Here is a 20,127-nt window from a genome sequence, read left to right as displayed (position 1 = left end):
GGCCGGCCCCGTGGCTTAGCGGTTAAGTGCGCGCGCTCCGCTGCTGCCGGCCCGGGGTTTGGATCCCGGGCGTGCACCGATGCACCGCTTCTCCGGCCATGCTGAGGCCATGTCCCACATACAGCAACTAGAAGGATGTGCAACTATGACCTACAACTGTCTACTGGGGCTTTGGGGGGGGGGAAGAATAGTTGAAAGCAAATTGCTCTTTGGCAGATGGACCTACTCAGATGGCCAAAGATTTTACGAAAAATTTTTTTTCTTTTTGCTATAAGGATCCTTTTTAAAGCCGTTTTTGAATTCATTTTGTCTTTTAGAAGCTTCTGCATATTAATCAAAGAATGCATTCTATTGTTTCTGAAAGGTTTTGAATCCTCTCTTTCCCAAGTCAGCACACAAATAAACCAATTTGGGAATATCAAAGGAGCTCCATTGTGACCAATGTAATTTTAGATCATCTGTAGTAATTTGGACCCAGGTGGCAAGGAACTCGCAAGTATTTGGTGCACAATTTTTGTACATAAAGGCCACAGGAATGGTGGCAGGCAACTGGCCATTTGCTCTTTTCTCTAGAGCAATCTTTAGAACAAAAGGTGCCCATCCTGAAAGGAGAAACCTCCCTGTTTACAGAAACCTCTCTGCAAATCAGCTGCAGCTGAACTTTATGAGGGAACTTTCTCTTTAAAAATTGAGGGAATCCTCTCCTAAGAAATTCAGGGAATACCCTCCTTAAAGAGCCTCTAGACCTCTACCAAAGCATGGGAGTTGAGTCAAGGATGTGAGAGGGCCTTACCTTGCTAGTCCTCCTGAGGCGGTTGGAGGTGCAGAGGAGCAGTCAAGGGGCTCTGGGTTGTGCCCGCATGCAGTGTCCCGTTGACCCCTAGGAGGAGATCAGGTGGCTGCTTCACATCCAATCCTCGTCACCAGAAATGTTAACCAAAATGAGCAGCTTTATGAGGCAAAAATGAAATTTTAAAGAAAAAGAGGCTTTGTTAAAAGGTTTGCAAACTGGGTAAGTACACTTCAACCTGCAACTTGATAGATGAGCACCCCCCCACCCCCCCATCCCCTTCCCAGTCTCGAGGTGGCTGGTTTTTAAAGGCAAAAAGTACGGATTGCAAGGCTAAGGCTGAGTCCAGATCTGATTGTTCACCCTTCCCAGCTATAGTGTATCTTGTGTCCAGGGCTTTATAAATGTCCTAACTGCAGGGAAAGACTACTGCATTGTTTTCTCACCATCTGGAGACAGTCAAGGTTAAAATGTAATTTTTCAGTTCTTCCCATAGTTTAGCCTTGAGGTGGTCATGCTGTCAGATCAACTCTGGCCTCCTTCTTTTCTTTTTCTTTTATCCTAAAAGACACACAAAATTATGGGCTCCTATATACCTGTTTTCATGTATTTTTAATGATTAATTTTTAATAGAATATTAAAGAGCTAATAAAATATTGAAAAGGAAGTCTATTAAAACTCACAACATGGGGCCGGCCCGGTGGCTTAGCAGTTGAGTGCACGCGCTCCGCTACTGGCGGCTGGGGTTCGGATCCCGGGCACGCACCAATGCACCACTTCTCCAGCCATGCTGAGGCGGCGTCCCACATACAGCAACTAAAAGGATGTGCAACTATGACATACAGCTATCTACTGGGGCTTGGGGGAAGAAAAAAAAAAAAAAGGAGCAGGATTGGCAATAGATGTTAGCTCAGAGCTGGTCTTCCTCAGCAAAAAGAGGAGGATTAGCACAGATGTTAGCTCAGGGCTGATCTCCCTCACAAAAAAAAAAAACTATTTTAAGTTTAAATATGTTATTCACACCAAAAACAGAGTTTATTATAAATTTACCTTCCTGGCTTTAATGGAAGCAAACTCAATAATATGTTTAAAATCTCCTAGGTTTTTGGCATCCCCTTAAATCTTCAGTCTGAGCCGAGTGCCTCCTTGCCTCCCCCTCTCTTACAGGTCGGTGGGGGTCAGACAACGGATTTCTGGCCAGTGCAGTGTGGGAGGCAGCGACGTGTGTCACCTCCAGAGGAGTGCTGGAAGACCCTCTCGCGCAGTCCTCCACGCTCTGTCTCCTCACTTGCCAGGTGAATGGAGAGGACCCTAAGGAACTAGAGGAGGTGAAGCTGCAAGAGGAAGGAGCCTGGGTCCCTGAATCACCGACTGGAGGAGAGATGCCCAGGAAGCCTTTGACCAGGAACGTCCACACTGGAATGCCGTACGATCCAGGACGGAACTTGCACTGTGTTGATCCACGGGCATTGGGGCTTGTCTGTTACAGCAGAACTGGGATTTACTTTATCCCGTGCGCCTCGGGTCCGAGAATGAAAAGAGATAAGCTATTTCTTTTGTTGACTATAGACCCCTTTTCTTCCTGTCTACTTTGTGGCTCTGCTCTCCTGTAGCGGGCTTTTCAGCAATAAATAGAACAGAGAGCCTCGGGGCACTTCTCCCTTTGTGTCGGCCGCCCGGCGGCCAACAGCGCATTCCCGCGCCGCATGCCCCGGTCCAGCCGCGAAGCAGGGCGGGTCCCGGCCGGAAACAGACGGCTCTCTCAGACGAAGGCAATTGGAAGAGAGCTCAGGAAAGGGAATACGTATAGAGGAAGGGGTGGGCAGGGTGCCGGAACACTGGAAGGGACAGAGTGGTGGCCCAAGGCCCGTCCAGCAAGTCTGCAGTTATGTCTCCAGGTCGGAATCCCGACAGGAAGAGGGGGAGGGGCAGCGGAGAGGGAGCGCGCTCCAGGCAGAGGGCTGCTTGACCCGGCCGTGACCGGCACCACCCCTAGAGGCAGACAGCAGCGACCCTGCCCTGGCGCCAGGCTCCAGAAAGTCTTGACCGTAAACGCACAAGTGAATTTATAGAAGACACATGAACATCCGGGTCAGCTGCAATCCAGCACCCAATGCTGCCCCGCGAACCTGTCACGTGTAAGGAGGGATCTCATGCCTGACACCCTTCAAGCCCCAGAGAAGTGCTTCTCCCCACAGTTGCCCCGTGTTCTGGCGCAAAGGGGAGTGGACCCAAATGCCATAAGGGTCTGGGGGCTGTGCCCTCGCTGACATGGAAGATTGTCTTTGCATGGGCCTGTGTGAAGGAACCGAGCAGAGGAGGTACGTAAGTAACAGAAAAGACAAGTTAAGTAAGTTGTGAAATCTTTCCCTCAGATAACTTGAATGCAATAGATTTTGCATAACAAATAATTGTCTCCTGGGCCCGCCCCGTGGCTTAGCGGTTAAGTGCACGCGCTCCGCTGCTGGTGGCCTGGGTTCGGATCCCGGGCGCGCACCGACGCACCGCTTCACTGGCCATGCTGAGGCCGTGTCCCATGTGCAGCAACTAGGAGGGTGTGCAGCTATGACATACAACTATCTACTGGGGCTTTGGGGGAAAAATAAATAAATAAATAAAATAAATAAATTATTGTCTCCTAGTTGAGTCAAACATCTGCTTTCTTTCTTCTCATGTTCCAATTCATGGTTCCTGAGACACAAATTAGCATGCTGTGCATAACAACTGCAAATGGCAGCTGCAGAACTTTAAACAATTCTTATCACATATCTATATAGATGCATATGTGTGTACATATATGCATTAAATAAGCATATATGATATATATGGGTTTGACATATCATGCATGAAGCAAGCTACTGACGGTGCTCAGGGCAAGCTGCCCCAGGAAGCACCACTCTGGTATGCGGATTATTTCGAGCTGAAGACAATAAGGACTCAGAGAGCTCAGGAAAAATATTTGAGTTTCCCCTCCCAAACTGCCTAAAGAATTTAAAACCAAAAAATCTGTTTTAGGAAGGGGTTATTATCATGACTGCTATAAAAGATAATTTAGGATAGAGGTTACAATAGAAAAGGCACCAACAAGCCCATCTTATCGGGAGTTCTGTCTCTCTGGCCACATTCTTTGGATGGCCCTGCGAGGAGTTGTCAGACAATCATTTACAAGGGAAGTCTCCATTTGTAAAGGTATCTCCCTCTCTGTATTGAGAAAAGGGGGGGGGGGTGAGCTCATTTCTAGTAACTTATCAATGTGGAAGATGAGGCCTTGGGGCTGTATAATAAACCTTACTCTTGTTTACTGTGCTTTAGTGGTAATCTCCTGTAACTGACTCCCCCCACCCCCAAAATCCTCCTTTGTCATTGGCTGAAAATGATATTTAAGACGAGAATTTCTGCTATTGTGTTGAGAAATGCAGTGTCCCTGCTTTCTCCCATGTATACATGTTATTAAACTTGGTATTATTTTCTCCTGCTAACCTGTCTGTCGATTATTTGGCCAGCCAGAAGAACCTTAAGGGAAAGGGCAGTGGGAGATTCTCCCTCTTCCCCCGACAGTTTTGGCGAGCCAGGCAGGAGAAGCACTGGCTGGCAAGTTGCCTTCTCTGGCTGGAAGACCTGCCTTCTCCCTGGACTACTGCAGATAATGAGATACGGGAACGCCTGACGAAAGCCGGCAAAAGGTAAGATTTCTTACCACGTCAGCCTCCCGGAATCTCTATCTGCGGAGTCCGGTAGAAGAAAGTGGTGAGAATTTTTTTCTCTTTCTAAATTTATATTGGCAGGAGAAAATATTTGGGAAACTAGTTTCTTGGGCTTTTAGTGACTCTTGGTTTTTGATCTTGATCCCTTTTCCTCCCAGAAATAGTCTCTGTTTTTCTCTTTTGCCTGTGTCTTTTGTCATAAGAAGGAAATACCATAGGGTAGGACGCAGGCATAGGCCCTATAAGCGTGCTGTCCGGGCCGGCCCCACAGACTGGTGAGTTTGCGGGTCTCACCAGACCGGCGTCTACAAACTTTGCTGTGGGTTATTATGCACATGAAGTGAACACCATTGCCGAGGGCATCTTGGAAGCCAAAAATGCCGCAAATTTAAGTGGGCGCGGGTCGAGCAGTTAAGAGCCATTAGGGCGCTCGCCACTTTCAGAAGACTCCCGTGACAGGATAAGTTGGGTCACGGAACGGGGTAGATGACACAGGTCCCCCGCCAACTGCAAGAAAATGTCCGTGCAACGACGAGGTACTCTGTAAAGCACACAGTCCCCAACCCCGCGGCACCTCCCCCTCTAGGTATTATTCTGGCTCCAAGAGACCTAAGGCGTGGCTAAAGCTGTCATTGTGCACATAAAAAATAAAAAGAAAAAAAAACGGATGAGGTTTTTCCTTCTGTCTTGTTCTGTGTCCTGAGAAAACTTGGCTTTGTGACCAGTGAGAATATTCTCCTTGGTCTCCACCATATGGAAGGTGCATTTACCGGGGTGCACCTTGGTGGCCAGTCGAGTAGACTGGGGTTCCGAACTGTCTCTGTCCGGCTGTGCCAAGCTCTCAGGGGAGTCTGAATATCTTTGGGAGTGAATTCTGTGGATCACGGGGGCTACATCATCTGCGCCCTCACCAGGGACGCCTCTTGCGTCCATGGTGAAGATTTATTCTAAGCGTGGAAAGTTACCTCCGGGTCTTTCCTTAAAAAGGCTTATTGGTTCGAGTCACTATTGGAATAAATATACAAATGACGATCCTACTCGTCAATGGCCAGACGACGGATCCTTTGAATTGGAAAAACTTCTAAATTGGGGAAAAAAAAAAATGTTTTGAGAGCTCTCACATAATTGCTTAATTGGTACCTAAGAATTAAGGCCAGAAAAAGGAAGGGAAAAATTTGACTAGTCTTAAGAAGGAAGGGAAAAATTTGACTAGTCTTAAGACCTGGACTCAGGTTACAATTGAATTGAGAACATGTAAAAGTGTAAGTGTTGATAAGATTATAAAGGTTGGAATGTTTGAGCTAATTTTATACAAAGAGGTTACATCAACTTTGCCTGAGTATGTTTTAAAATGTCTGACTGGGAATGCTTCCCTTGTCCAAAATTATAAGACCAAGACCTATTGATAAAAATTTTAATGATAACTATGTTTAAAGGTATAACAGGTGATGAAATTTACATAAAATTTTGTAGAAAAAAACTGATGTTATTTCTATTACAGAACTGGTTAACAAAAATAGTAATTTAAATGATGGCTAATTTTATCTGAAGTCTTATGAAGTCTTGTAGGCAATCTAAATAATTATTGGGAATAAATAACTAAATAGTTGTGAAAAAGATGAATGTTGGATTAACTTTAAACAATAATTATGTGTTATGGTGGTTACAGCTTCCAAACTCTTTTTTGGTGACTTAAAACTTCAGAGTTTTGCTAAGTTTTATGATAAAAATTCTCTGAGTATCATCATTTCCAAATAAGATAAGATATTAGACATTGATTGCTAAATGTACATTTGTCTACTTTTGGCTTTTCATTACAGGAAAACTAAAAGATATTTTGGGTCTATTGGTAAACGTGTTTTATTAAAAGATTGTACTATAAAGTAATGTTTCCAGAAGTTATAAAGTGTTTATAAATTTTCCAAGCCACAAGATACTAATGTAAAAGAAAGTTTACAATTGTTTACTTGGTTTTTACTTACAAATTAAGGTTTCTAAGGGGTAAAATTCCTAATTAATATATGTGATTGAAGCTACTAAAAATTAAGAAAAATATGTCTGTGTACAAGGAAAGTAAGATGTATAAAGGTACAAAGAATGGAAATATTTTGTTTGGTTAAGAAAGATAAATTTGTCCTCAAGTACTAGGAGGGAAAAGAAAGACATGGGACAAATTCTGAATGTAAAAAGAAAGTTATAAAAGGTTTGTGGAAGAGGAATTCTGGAAAAGGAGTTTTATGCATGGTCAAGTTGGCTAAGATTGAAATGAATTTAATTAAGTAAATGAGTTTTAATAGCAGAAATAAGCTGGTGCAAAATTAAAATTTGGTCTTCTGTCTCTTAAAAGGATAATTTGCTTAAACTTGATAAAGAGGTTACAAAAGATCTTTCTTTACCTTTGAGTAAGTCTACCTAAAAGACAGAAAAAAAAAAAAAACTGTTAAAATAATTTCCTACGTTCAAAAGACTGAGGTCTCTCTATTAAGACTTTTGGACTGTTAATGCTCTGTTTGCTTTGATTGTTTATATTTTTGACAAGCTCCCCCAAAATTCATATCTTAAAGTCTTTTTTTAACTTTTAGTTCTTTGAGAATTTTCAAAGGGCCCTGGAACTTCTCAAAGAAATTTGCTCTCTTCCTATAAGGAAAAAGATACTAAACTTATTAGGCTTATTCAATATGTTCAATTACATGGAAAACATTGTCAGAACAGTGATGATAAGCCTGCTTAGGTGCTATTATGTGGGCAAATGTTATTGACATAAGTGTTTTAAAATTGTATAACATTACTGAAATTCTGATCTGTCCTGGTTATCAGTCATAATTCTGGTTATTATTATTTTAAAGTGTTGTATGTCACAAAATTAACCAAATTTCCTTGTCAATTGCCATTTTGAGGTCTTGTTGTTTACAGACTTATTTCTTTGCTCTAATGCTTTTGCAAAATGTTTCAACTTCAGAAAAATTCATGGAAAGGACTCTGACATTTACACTAAAGTACAGGTTTCTGACAAACTTTCTGATCATAAAACTGAACTGGGTAAAAAATTATAGAAATCTGATGGAGAGACTGATAACTTCATGAAGCTGCTAACAAAAAGATTGGGATCAAGAATGGATTACACAGGACTGAATGAACTGATAAGGATGATTATAATTTTTATGATTTCTCGTTTGAAGTATTGCTGAATTTTTAATGTTTTGTTTTTTTCAGATTTAAGGAAAACTTTTTCTCTTTTCTCCTGAGCTAGCTATGACTTATAGCAATTTGGTAAATGATACTTTTGTAAGTAAAATTGAAATATTTATCTTTTTCTCTCTACCTGATCCCTCGAATTTAAAAACTCTTAGTAAGTGAGTATTGTTGTTTTCATGGCAATATAGTTATTTGCATAAGTTCAATAAGAATCTGTTCTCCTTAAAACAGGACACAATTGGAAACACTGGTTCTATTACCAAGGTTGTGACTGGAACATCATATTTGCAATATAACCATACAGCTTTTGAGGAATGAAGATTGGACTTTATGGAATAAAGCCAAGTGGAAATATTGGCCTGGTACCTTATGTTCCAAGCAGCACTTACCAGGATAAGTAAAGAATGTCACTTATCTGGCAGGTACAAGGAACCTTGAAATATTTTGGGGAAACCTCGGAATAGAAGAATTCACCCAAATCTATAGGTATTGCAGGCAAAGTCTGATGACAAAATCCTTGGCTTGGCTTTCCTGGCCTCGAGAGACCTTTAAAGTTCAATGTGAGATTCCTTATAAAAAGTTCCAGCAAAGCAGATTTAAAAGAGCCTATGTGATCAACTGCTATTCTTGCTGTACTTATGTAAATAATTGGGCCAACTCTATTGGAACTAGACTTATTTTGCAAACTAATTTTAATTTTGCTATCTTAATAAAAATGAGGGTGATTTTAGAGAGAAAAATTATATTTCAGTAAAAACTATTTCAGTATAAATTTGCAGATATTAGATCCTAGTTTTGTTGTCTTTTGAGGTTTTTGTTTTATATCTGTTGACTAGACTGGATCCTGATTTCTTCTAGTCTCCTGAAATATCTGGCTACAGATCTCCAAACTAACGTTTTTGATTTTTTCCATCATTTTCATTTGAAATCACTGAGAACTGAACCTGCCCTTTTTCCTGAAGCCTTACAAACTAAAGCTGATGAACTTGATATAAACTTAAGAGATGACCTGACGACACCATCAGAGACATTTTAAACTGCAAAAGATACTTTGACGCTGACATCTAAAATTCTTCCTCACTGGCTGTCCTCTGAACTCAAAAACTGGTTTACAATTTGCTCTAACCATTAACCTTGTTTTTCTTTCGTTTACACAAATATGCTTTTAGAGTCTGCCATGCTGTTGGCACAATTTGAAAATCCTGTGGATTCTTAACTTTGGCAAGAACTCCTATTGCTAATAGACACTTAATTGCAGCCTTATTACAAGCTATTCACCTTCCTTCAAAAATTGCCCTTGTTCATTGTTCAGCCCATACTAAGGAGACTGATGTCATATCTTTAGAGAATGACAGGGCTGACAGAGCTGCTAAACATGCAGCTCACTATGGACCCCCTTATCCGTTTTCCACCCAATTTTTAAATCTGCCTTTATCCCTGACTGATGTTATTAACTATCAGGCAAATGCCCCACAATCTGAAAAAGACAATTGGATACAAAAGGGTGCCAAACAATTATCAGATGGATTAGACATTGGACCAAATGGACTTCCAGTAGCTCCTTTTCTTTTGACTTTTTGGCTTGCACTTATCTCCCACCAAATGGGACATATGTGCAAACGGGGGATAGTTAAGGAACTGAAAGACAATTGGTTTTGCCCTGGCATCCATAAAATTTCTGACCAAATCACCTCCCAGTGCACAACTTGCAAATCTTACCAAGTCTCTGGGAGAAATCAGTGTGATCCAGGAAGTCCTCCCAGGCCCACGCTGCCTTTTGCGGCACTCCAAATGGATTTTATGGACTTGCCTTCAGCTTTAGGTTACTCTCACTGTTTGGTTATCGTCTGCATGTTTACTGGATGGACTGAATGCTATCCACCAGACATGCAGATGCCACAACAGTGGTAAAGAAATTAATAACTGAAGTTATTCCTCGCTTTGGCATTCCTTTATGGATTGTATCAGACCAAGGAACTCATTTTACAGCAGAGATAAACCACTTGCTTGCAAAAACTCTGGGGTATTCATTAAAATTTCATACCCCATATCACCCTCAGTCATCAGGGCAAGTGGAACGTAAAAATCTAGATATAAAAAGAACTCTAGGAAAAGTCTGTCAAGAAACTGGACTTAAATGGCCAGAGGCTCTGCCCTTGGCCCTTATGAAGATTCAAAATACTCCAAATAGAAGGCATGGACTGACTCCTTTTGAAATAGTTTTTGGACGTCCGATACCTACTGGCGTCTCTAAACCTTCAATTCCTGGATTAAATGAAAATTATGGGAACTTAAGTGAACAATTTGATGCTATGACTTGTTATATACAAAAATTAACTGGTATACTTGAAGCATATCGTCAACAGGTAAAAGAGGCATGGCCCCCACCTTCTGACAAGCCTTGCCATCCCTTTCGACCAGGAGACTGGGTGTACATCCAGGTCTTTAGAAGAAAACACGCACTGTCACCTCGCTGGGAAGGACCTTATGAAGTCTTAGTGACGACCTGCACTGCCATCAAAATAAAGGAAAAATCTTCCTGGATCCATGCGAGCCACGCCAAAATAGACCCAGAACATCGCTCTCAAGACAACTGAGAGATAATCCCCACAGGTGACCTTAAACTAAGGATTTCGAGGGCCAAAACCCAGGCCCCAGAAGCAGCCGACATCACGAAGTAGACAGCTTTTCCCAAGATCACGGATCAAAAAAACCTACTTTGACCCATTTCCTCCCCCTTGCTTTAAAATTCCCTATATATATATATATACACACTCACACACACAATCTATTAGTAGATATATATATATATATATTTTAATCATTTATTAGAAAGCTGACTGGAGAGTGCTGGTCTCTATCTGTCCCTCTTCCCTCTCTAAGTCTCCGCTATGGGCTCTTTTCCGATCTGTGTCTTGCTTTTACTAACCCTCTCCTTTTCAACAGGTCGGGCACAGACCAAACACCCCCTTGTGCCAGTTTACCAAGCCCTAGCCACGCTAACTAATCAATCTGACTGTTCGTTATGTCAACAGCTAGATAGTGCAAAAGAACCTGAACTCGTCTTTGTTCCTGCTGATGTGAACACCTGGTGGACTAAGTACGAAAAATGGATGAGTAACAGAGTATGGTATCCGCAACAAGGGAAACTTCACTCTGCTTCTTCTCCTGGTGAGTCACTTGGGCCCCAGAAAGATTACTTAGAAGGTCAAGGACTGTCCCTTGCCCAAGCACAAACAATAAGTGAAAGATTTTCCCTCTGCATTAAAAGTAAACATGGCACTGGACCTTTCCTGGGTGATGTACCAAGACAATATTGCAGTCAAACTCTGTGGTTTGATTCCGCAGGTGGCATCTTCAAAACTCTCAAGGAAATTATAAGTGACTCTATCACTACTCCCTCTGGCACAAACATTTGCCAAATCACCAAGTGCTCTGGATGGCTTACAAGCCACCCGTGTGCAACTTGGGGTATAGCAGCTATCCGCATGGTTAAGCTGCCCAATGCCACAGACTATATATGGGTAGATCAAAAATCTAGACTCACCTGGTCAGGTGACAAGACCAGGCTTTATAGCTGCCAAAATCAGACTACAGGCCTCCTGTACCAGCTATTCCGCAATCTGTTCTGTTCTCGCAGACTGACAGGAGTTCATGGGAAATGGAGATGTTTAGGTAGTAACAGTGCAAGTGGCACAGATCATGAAATAGTCCAGATCCTGGGAACTACAGACTCAATTCTAACCTTGTCTTTAAACTACACTGGTCTTTTCATTTTATGCGGGAACAAAGTGTATAAAGGATTCCCACCTAATTGGTCAGGACGATGCAGACTTGGATACCTGGCTCCTTCTGTCACCAAACACTCCACCTTAAATGCTAGCCAAATTACAAACTTGGGTTTGTTTGTTCATAAGATTGTGCCACATAAACGTGCCAGTCGAGAAATCGTGGAAAATCCACTTGTGTATCACAACTCCAAGTTCTTTTCAGCCTTGAGAGTCCTATTCCCCGGCTTTGAAGATTATGAGTTGAAAAAAACAATATTAAATCTCTCTATGGTAATGGAACAAGAGTTCAACACCACCATACAAACCTTGAACATACTCCAGTCAGAGATTAACAGCCTAGCATCTGCGGTGCTCCAAAATTGACGTGCTCTGGACGTACTCACTGCCCAGCAAAGAAGAACATGCACAATCATTAGAAAAAAAATGTTGCTTTTATATGAATCAAACAGGTCAAGTAATATCTAACTTAAATCTATTAAAAGAGAAGATTGACATTTTTCATCAGATAAACGAAGCTCACACATTTTATTGGACTGACTTATTTCCAGGATTGGGGGACTGGTTTAATGGAGTGTGGGGAAATGTGCTCCGATTTGTTCTTTTCTGCTTGTTCATCCTCATTCTAATCTATGTTCTTTTCTCTCTTTGCAGACTTCTTATCACTCGGGTACTAACACGATTTCTCTCTCCACAGTCACCAGCTCAGCTTTTAATATGTGAAACTTCTAGGGAAGTTTCAGAGGAGGGAACTGACGGTGCTCAGGGCAAGCTGCCCCAGGAAGCACCACTCTGGTATGCGGATTATTTTGAGCTGAAGACAATAAGGACTCAGAGAGCTCAGGAAAAATATTTGAGTTTCCCCTCCCAAACTGCCTAAAGAATTTAAAACCAAAAAATCTGTTTTAGGAAGGGGTTATTATCATGACTGCTATAAAAGATAATTTAGGATAGAGGTTACAATAGAAAAGGCACCAACAAGCCCATCTTATCGGGAGTTCTGTCTCTCTGGCCACATTCTTTGGATGGCCCTGCGAGGAGTTGTCAGACAATCATTTACAAGGGAAGTCTCCATTTGTAAAGGTATCTCCCTCTCTGTATTGAGAAAAGGGGGGGGGTGAGCTCATTTCTAGTAACTTATCAATGTGGAAGATGAGGCCTTGGGGCTGTATAATAAACCTTACTCTTGTTTACTGTGCTTTAGTGGTAATCTCCTGTAACTGACACCCCCCCCCAAAATCCTCCTTTGTCATTGGCTGAAAATGATATTTAAGACGAGAATTTCTGCTATTGTGTTGAGAAACGCAGTGTCCCTGCTTTCTCCCATGTATACATGTTATTAAACTTGGTATTATTTTCTCCTGCTAACCTGTCTGTCGATTATTTGGCCAGCCAGAAGAACCTTAAGGGAAAGGGCAGTGGGAGATTCTCCCTCTTCCCCCGACACTACCAACGTTGCTTTAAAAAGTGGTTAAAATCATGATAGAAGTGATAACAATTTAAATCATTACATTAAAACATTTTGTAATATTTTCTGCAATATCAATCACTTCTGATATGTGACCCCACTGCAACACATGAATGTGTTGTGCAAAATGCATGACATTTCCAAATCTAAGTATTCCTTTAAGAATAGAATTGACAATTCCAGTTGTCGCTGCCTCGACAGAGAGAAAGTTCTCCAAATGGAAATTAATAAAACAACTTCAGAACTACAGTGATTCACGAAAACTTGTCTAATTTGGCATTACTGACAATAGAAAACAAATTATGTGAAAATATTGATTTTAACCACATATTTAATGATTTTACTGATGTTAATGCACAAAGGGCACAATCTGCTTGCGGTGAGACAAAAGCCAACCATCAAGAGGCAAGATAGTGGCAGAGAAAAGGCAGTTTATTACAGCTTGCTAGCAAGGGGGAAAATGGCCAACTAATGTCCAAAAGAACCATCTTCAGGGGGCACAAAATCTTACAGCAGTTATATAGGCTGGTGGGTTATAGGGGAGGGGGTTAGGAATGTTGACCTTCTGGTGTTACAGACTGGGAGTTGCCACACCAGATCTTTCAGTTTTCATTGATGATGGCTATCAGCATAGACTCCTTGTTCCGGGGTCATCACATTCCTAAGGAACTCAAAAGAACGAAGTTATCATCTTATTGCAGCTGGGAGGTACATGCAAAGCAGCGGTCATAAAATCTACAAGCAGTTAGATCTCCTGGAGGGTGCATATCCAGCTGGGTTAGTTTGTCAGAGGTCATTCAAAGTTACAATAGAGTTTCTTTTCTACAATATGGCTTCCCTCATGTCAACCTTGTCTTGAGCCAGTATCACTGAGATAAGTTAAAAAAATAATTTTTACAAAATATATAATAGTTTAAGAATTCCATATGTCTTTAAAATCCTGCAAATATCGCCAGCCCATTAATAGAACATCCAGTCTCCTGGAATAATAATTAAATACAGTTGTCTTTGTTTTGCTAACTTTCATGCTTAAAAAAACACATATTTCTCAATTTCGTATTGTGAAGGTATACTTCTCAGGGCAGACAGATAGAGCATCTGATTAAGCAGATTATGAGCTTGATTGATAACTTTTAAATACTTTGACATAAGGTATGTGGGCATCTGGCTGTGCTCTGGCCTGGGTCCCACTGGTAGGGCAAACCTACTGTACAAAAGGAAGGTGCCCAGCCCACAGTGACCCTGACCACAACCTTGCAGGGCATGCCCAGACAGGGGGCCAGGACACACCCCCGGGCCACTTCCCTCCACGGCCTCCCTCTGATCAGGGTCCTGCCCTGGCTCCCATTGTCTGAGCACAATGGGGAGTCAGTCTATGAGCCCCAGAAAGAGCAGGCGGGACAAGCCTGCAGGGTCGGAGTGGGAGGGAAAATGGGCTACATCCAACACATCACAGCCAGCAATGTCATCCGAGGTGGAACAGGGGGACTTGTACCCTGTTTTGCTACAGGAAGCACAACTCTGAGTAATGCCCGGTGATTTTCGTATCTTCACCTTTACAAACAAAATTTACAAATTTGTACTGAGGAACATTGCTTTTTGCTTGCACCAAATAATTTTCTACAGAGACCACAATTTAGTAAAGTCCTATGACAGATTATGTACTGGGGACAAGGATGGCAAGAGTGCTAACTTCCCATTTGCAGAGATCATCCCTGGACTTTGGAGAAGCCTTTTTCCTCACTCACTCACGACTCCTCTCAGCAGACACAACCTCCCTCTCCACCCTCTCCAGATCTCTTTCACGGTTACCTGCATGGCGTTGTCTGCATTTCAGTGTTAACTACTTTCCTTGCAATTCTTATTTACCTTTCAGTATACCAGTAGCTCTACAGCCACTGGTCCACTTTCGTGAACTGTGAATACAGTGAAGCCCAGTCGTAACGCTAAGAAGTAGACATGGGAGGCAGAGCGTGAGTGATGCATCTACAAGCCAAGGAATGCCGAGGAGTGCTGGGGCCACCAGGAACGGGAAGAGGCAGGAGGCATCCTCCCCCAGAGCCTTCAGAGGGAGCGCGGCCCTGCTGACACCTTGATTTTGGACTTCTGGCCTCCAAAATTATGAGGGAATAAACTTCTGTTTTAAACCAAAAATAAATTAAATAAATAATACGAGGGGCCAGGGACATGCAATGCCATGAAGTTCAGTGGCTGAGATGAACTGCACCCTCACCTCAGATGAGATCCATTTGCCAATTCAGGCCCTGAAAGTACATGCTCAGCCTTTCAGAGTGAAAGTTTACTAAAAATATTTCGCAAAGAAAGAAAGGAAAAAGGAGGATTTACATGTCAAACAATTCATTTAAATTTGAATTCTGTGAAATGCACATAAACAAAAGTATTTCATGGCTTTTCCTTCACAAATTTGTCAAGCCGCCTGAGGACGACTTGTGGGACCCCACGGACAGGGGTGTACTGAAGCCAATTTTTAAATTTTGTGTAATGTTGTGAGCCAGTTATTAACCAGAACCATTATTAAAAATTAGATAACATGTGCACAACAATCTGAATGTACTAATGCCAGTGAACTGTACACTTAAAAATGGTACAAAGGTAAAATTTATGTTATGTATATTTTACCACAATAAAAAATTTTTTTAATCAAGAAAAAATTAAATAATATACACTTGCAATTAAATAAATTTTATAAAAAATGATGGAACCCATGACTTCCTGCTTATTTTACCATATTTACTATTTTCTGTGACTGGAGGTTATTATGCTCGTGTGTCTGCACAGTGGAAACACTAGGTAATGGCATGCTACTGCACATCCTCCCAACTCCACATCCAGTGACTTCACGTTGGTAGTTGTGTTAGACTGCTTGGGCTGCCATAACAGAATACCACAGACTGGGTGGCTTAAGCAGCAGAAATTTATTTCTCACAGTTCTAGAAGATGGGAAGTCCAAGATCAAGGTGCTGGGAGGGTAGTTTCGTTCTGAGGCCTCTTCCTTGGCTTGTAGGCGGCCGCCATCTTGCTGTGTTCACATAGCCTTTCTTCAGCACACGCACATGGAGAAAGAGAGAGCAGCACTCTGTGTCACTTCTTATAAGGACACTAATGCTAGTGGATCAGCCTCCTCCTGACCTCATTTAACCGTAACTATTTCTTTAGAGGCCCCATCTCCAAATACAGCCACACTGGGGGTCAGGGCTTCAACATATGAATTTGGGGGGAAACAAACATTCAGTCCCTACAGGAGTTGTATCAGTATTGTGGGAATATTTACCCCACGGAAACTGGCAAATGCTACAAATCAGGGCTGCTTTTCTGGAGAGCTGTTTGTTGGACATTTATGAGCACACCACTGCTCTGAGGGGAAGGGAGACGATGATCTCCTGTTTCCATTCTTTGTGAGTATCTTTTCTCTTCTCCCAGCGTGGGAGCTCAGCAAGGTCAGGGGTCAGCCTTGCTTCCCAGTCCTCAGCCCTCTGCTCTCATCTTCTAGAAGCTCAGTCAGCATCTGTCAGATTGATCAGGAGCTGAAATGCAGCCTGGTGGCATGAGAAGGAGGCTGACAGGTGAGGAAGTCTCAGTTACACGACAAATGAAACTTGTGAAGATGACAGAGGGAGAAACCAAGGTGGCAGACTCTGGAGTCAGACTGCTGGGGAAATGACTTCCCTTCTCCGAGCCTCAGCTTTCTCATCTGCAAAGGGGGGATAATAACAGTACCTCCCTTAGAGAGTCTGAGTGAGGACAGAGTGAGGCAACACAGACAACGCTGCCCACTGCCTGGAAAGCTACATGCATCATCTTCACCTGCTACCCACCCTTTAAACGCCTCTCCATTCTTTCTCTCCACCCACACTTGGTCAGCACTGACTGCCCCACCACTAAGCCAGGTGACAAGGACGCAAAGCTGCATGAGCCAGTGCCCCAGTCGGTCCTCAAGCATCTCCCTGTGTAGCAGGAAGACAACACAGAAAAGGGGACACTCACTGTTACTGTGGCCCAGAGGACTGTTGACTGTTGTCACTGCACGGGGAAGTGGTCAGGAGCACGGGCTCTGGGCTCACACCCAATGCCACAGCAGACGTTTACTGGCAATGTGAGCTCAGTCAAGGCTCATAACCTCACTCGTCAAGGCTCATAACCTCACTCGTCAAGGCTCATAACCTCACTCGGGACCTCAGTTTCCTCTTGCGTAAATGAGGACCATAACAGACCCTGCCTGCCTCCTGGGCTTGTTGGGAGAGTTAAGCGCTATTTTAAAATACAACCTGGATTTGTTTAAATCGAGTGCGGTAAGATGCACGGATGCAGAAATGACTGTAATGAAGGAAGGAGTTTATACTCAGAGATCCCTAGAAATGGGAGGCACAGCACTCCCTGCAGGGCCATAAGGGGAGGCACCAGGTCAGTCAGGAGGCAGAGGGAGTGAGGGGAAATGTGAGGAGAGGACTTTGCTGTAGTTTCCATGGGAAAGGCAAGGTGAGGCTGGGTAGCAGGTGTAGGATTAACTGGTTAGAATAATTTCTGTGGGTTCTGGGGATTAGGAGCTTTCCCTAGTCATCTGGTACCTGGCCCTGGGGTGAACAGGGCAGAGGAATATTGGCCTCCTGGAGCATAAGAGCCAGATAGAGGAGGTGGTTCAGAGTGTGGGCTCTGGATGGGTTGGTCTGCATAGGAAAGGCATGCTCCTGGGCAAGTCGGTTGCTATCTCTAAGAATTCACTAGCCCAGGGCCAGCCCGGTGGCATAGTGGTTGGATTCGGTGCACTCTGCTTTGGCAGCCTGGGTTCACAGGTTTGGAACCTGGGTGTGAACATAGGCCACTCATCAAGCCATGCTGAGGTGGCATCCCACATACAAAATAGAGGAAGATTGGCACAGATGTTACCTCAGGGCCAATCTTCCTCACCAAAAAAGAAAAGTCACTAGCCCTGGGAGGGGCAGTCTCTCCCTGGTCAGTGATGCCCCAGATTCAGAGCATCAAGAATACAGCAAATGAGGGAACACAGTTAATACAACTGCAAAGCACCCAGCACACAGTAAGTGGGAGATGTCATCCCCACCCATTTCAACATTAACTTTGTGGGGCCTGGGCCTCTCCCTACTTGTTTCACATGAATGAGTCTTCCTTCCCAGCTGGACTCTAATTCCTGGAGGACTTCCTGCATGCCTGTGCCCAACCAGGGGTAGGACAAATCCTCTCTGGGATCCCCCTCCAGCTGGAAACCAGAAGGAAATAAACAGAGTGCTGGTGTCAGCAGAGGCACACAGACAGTCCATCGTCATCTTTCCATGCCTCATGTGGCCTGCTTCGCCTCAGGGTCACACTCACATCCCTCCAGCCTTTGTTTCCCCGGGCCTTGATAAGTGGCCTGCTGAATGAAGGACCGATGAACAACCCTCTCTGGGAACGGTCGTGGGAGGCGATGGGAGGAGAGGGAGGTTAAACTGTTGGGAGTAGGGGCAATCATTTGGGTAAGCAGACAGACCTCACAAGGCAGACAGACCTGAGTGTAACCCAAACTCCAGACCTGCCCCATGGAAGGAACTGGAGTAAGCGAGGTGGCCTCTCTGAGCCTCAGTTTCTTCCTCTGTCAGGTGGGAATAAATTCCTTCATCTTGATTGAGGCAGGTCCTCAATCAGTGTCGGTGTCCTTGCCCCAGGGCAGTGGTCCTCAAACTTCAGCAGGTTGAGGTGGAGCCTGAGAATTCGCATTCCTCACAAGTTCCCGGGTGATGCTGACTGCTGGTCAACACCGTGATACCTGTCAGTGGTCTGACCGGGTCACGTGGTGGGTGTGGGTTTAACTTTGGAAGGAATGGCCAAAGTAGTTGTGCTGTTTCACAGGCCCACCAGCGTATCCTCCACATCCTCACCAACAGTTAGTATTGTCAGTCTTTTAATTTTAGCCATTTAATAGATGGATAATGATATCTCACTGTGGGTTTCATTTGCATTTCCCGAATCACTAATGATGTTACACATTGTTTCATGTGCTTTTTAGTTAGCTGTGCATATTCTATGATGAAGTATCTAGTCAAATCTTTTGCTTATTTTTTAAATTGAGATTTTGTTTTATGAAATTTTGAGAGTTCTTTGTATATTCTGAATACAAGTCCTTTGCTAGCTATGCGATTTGAAAATCTTTTCTCCCAGTTTATAGCTTGCCTTTTCATTTTCTTAATAATATCTTTTGAAGAACAGAAGTTGTTAATTTTGATGAATTCCAATTTGTCAATATTTTCTTTTATGGGTCATGCTTTTGAGGTTGAATCTAAGAAATGTTTGCGTAACCCAAGGTCACAAAGATTTTCTCCTATGTTTTTTCCTAGAGTTATATAATTTTAGGTCTTACATTTAAGCCTATGATTCATTTTGTGTTAATTTTTGTATATAGTGCAAAGTATGGATTAAAGTTCATTTTTGTATATTTTTTTTATTTATTTTTTTCCCCCCAAAGCCCCAGTAGATAGTTGTATGTCACAGCTGCACATCCTTCTAGTTGCTGTATGTGGGACGCAGCCTCAGCATGGCGGGACAAGCGGTGCATCGGTACGCGCCTGGAATCCGAACCTGGGCCGCCAGCAGCGGAGCGTGGGCACTTAACCGCTAAGCCACGGGGCCAGCCCCATTTTTGTATATAAATGTCCAGTAGTTCCATACCATTTATTTAAAGACTATCCTGGGCCGGCTCCGTGGCTTGGCGGTTGAGTGCGCGCGCTCTGATGCTGGCGGCCCGGGTTCGGATCCCGGGAGCGCCCCGAGGCACCACTTCTCCGTCCAACGCGGGGCCGAGTCCCACGTACAGCAACTAGAAGGATGTGAACCTGTGACATGCAGCTATCTACTGGGGCTTTGGGGGGAAAAAAATGAATAAATAAAATCTTTAAAAAAAAAAAAAAATAAAATAAAGACTATCCTTTCTCCATTGCATCTTTGTTGGAAATTAATTGACCATATATGTGTGGGCCTATTTCTGAATTCTCTGTTCTGTTCCATTGATCCATTTGTCTGTCTTGCTGTCAACACAGCTTTATTACAATAGCTTTATATTAAGTCTTGAAGTCAGGTAGTGTAAACCCTCCAAATTTGTTCTTCGTTTTCAAAGTGCTTTTGGTTGTTCTAGGTCCTTTGAATTGCTATAGGAATTTTAGAATTGGCTTT

The 20,127-nt window shown here is 43.1% G+C and overlaps 1 long non-coding RNA gene across 1 annotated transcript; it reads right to left on the bottom strand.

Annotated features, from left to right (window-relative positions):
- Positions 1-799: 799 nt before the first annotated feature.
- LOC147913668 (uncharacterized) lies at positions 800-1,648 on the bottom strand. The gene is made up of 3 exons (XR_015556446.1): positions 1,474-1,648; positions 1,237-1,351; positions 800-949 (listed from the first exon to the last, which is right to left on the bottom strand). It is a non-coding gene; the product is annotated as an uncharacterized LOC147913668 (long non-coding RNA).
- Between the last annotated feature and the right edge of the window lie 18,479 nt (positions 1,649-20,127).

The sequence above is a fragment of the Ceratotherium simum genome, chromosome 26 (genome assembly GCF_057802395.1).
Source record: "Ceratotherium simum simum isolate JZ-2026a chromosome 26, ASM5780239v1, whole genome shotgun sequence".
NCBI classification, from domain to species: domain Eukaryota; kingdom Metazoa; phylum Chordata; class Mammalia; order Perissodactyla; family Rhinocerotidae; genus Ceratotherium; species Ceratotherium simum.
This window is presented reverse-complemented; position numbering and strand designations above follow the sequence as displayed.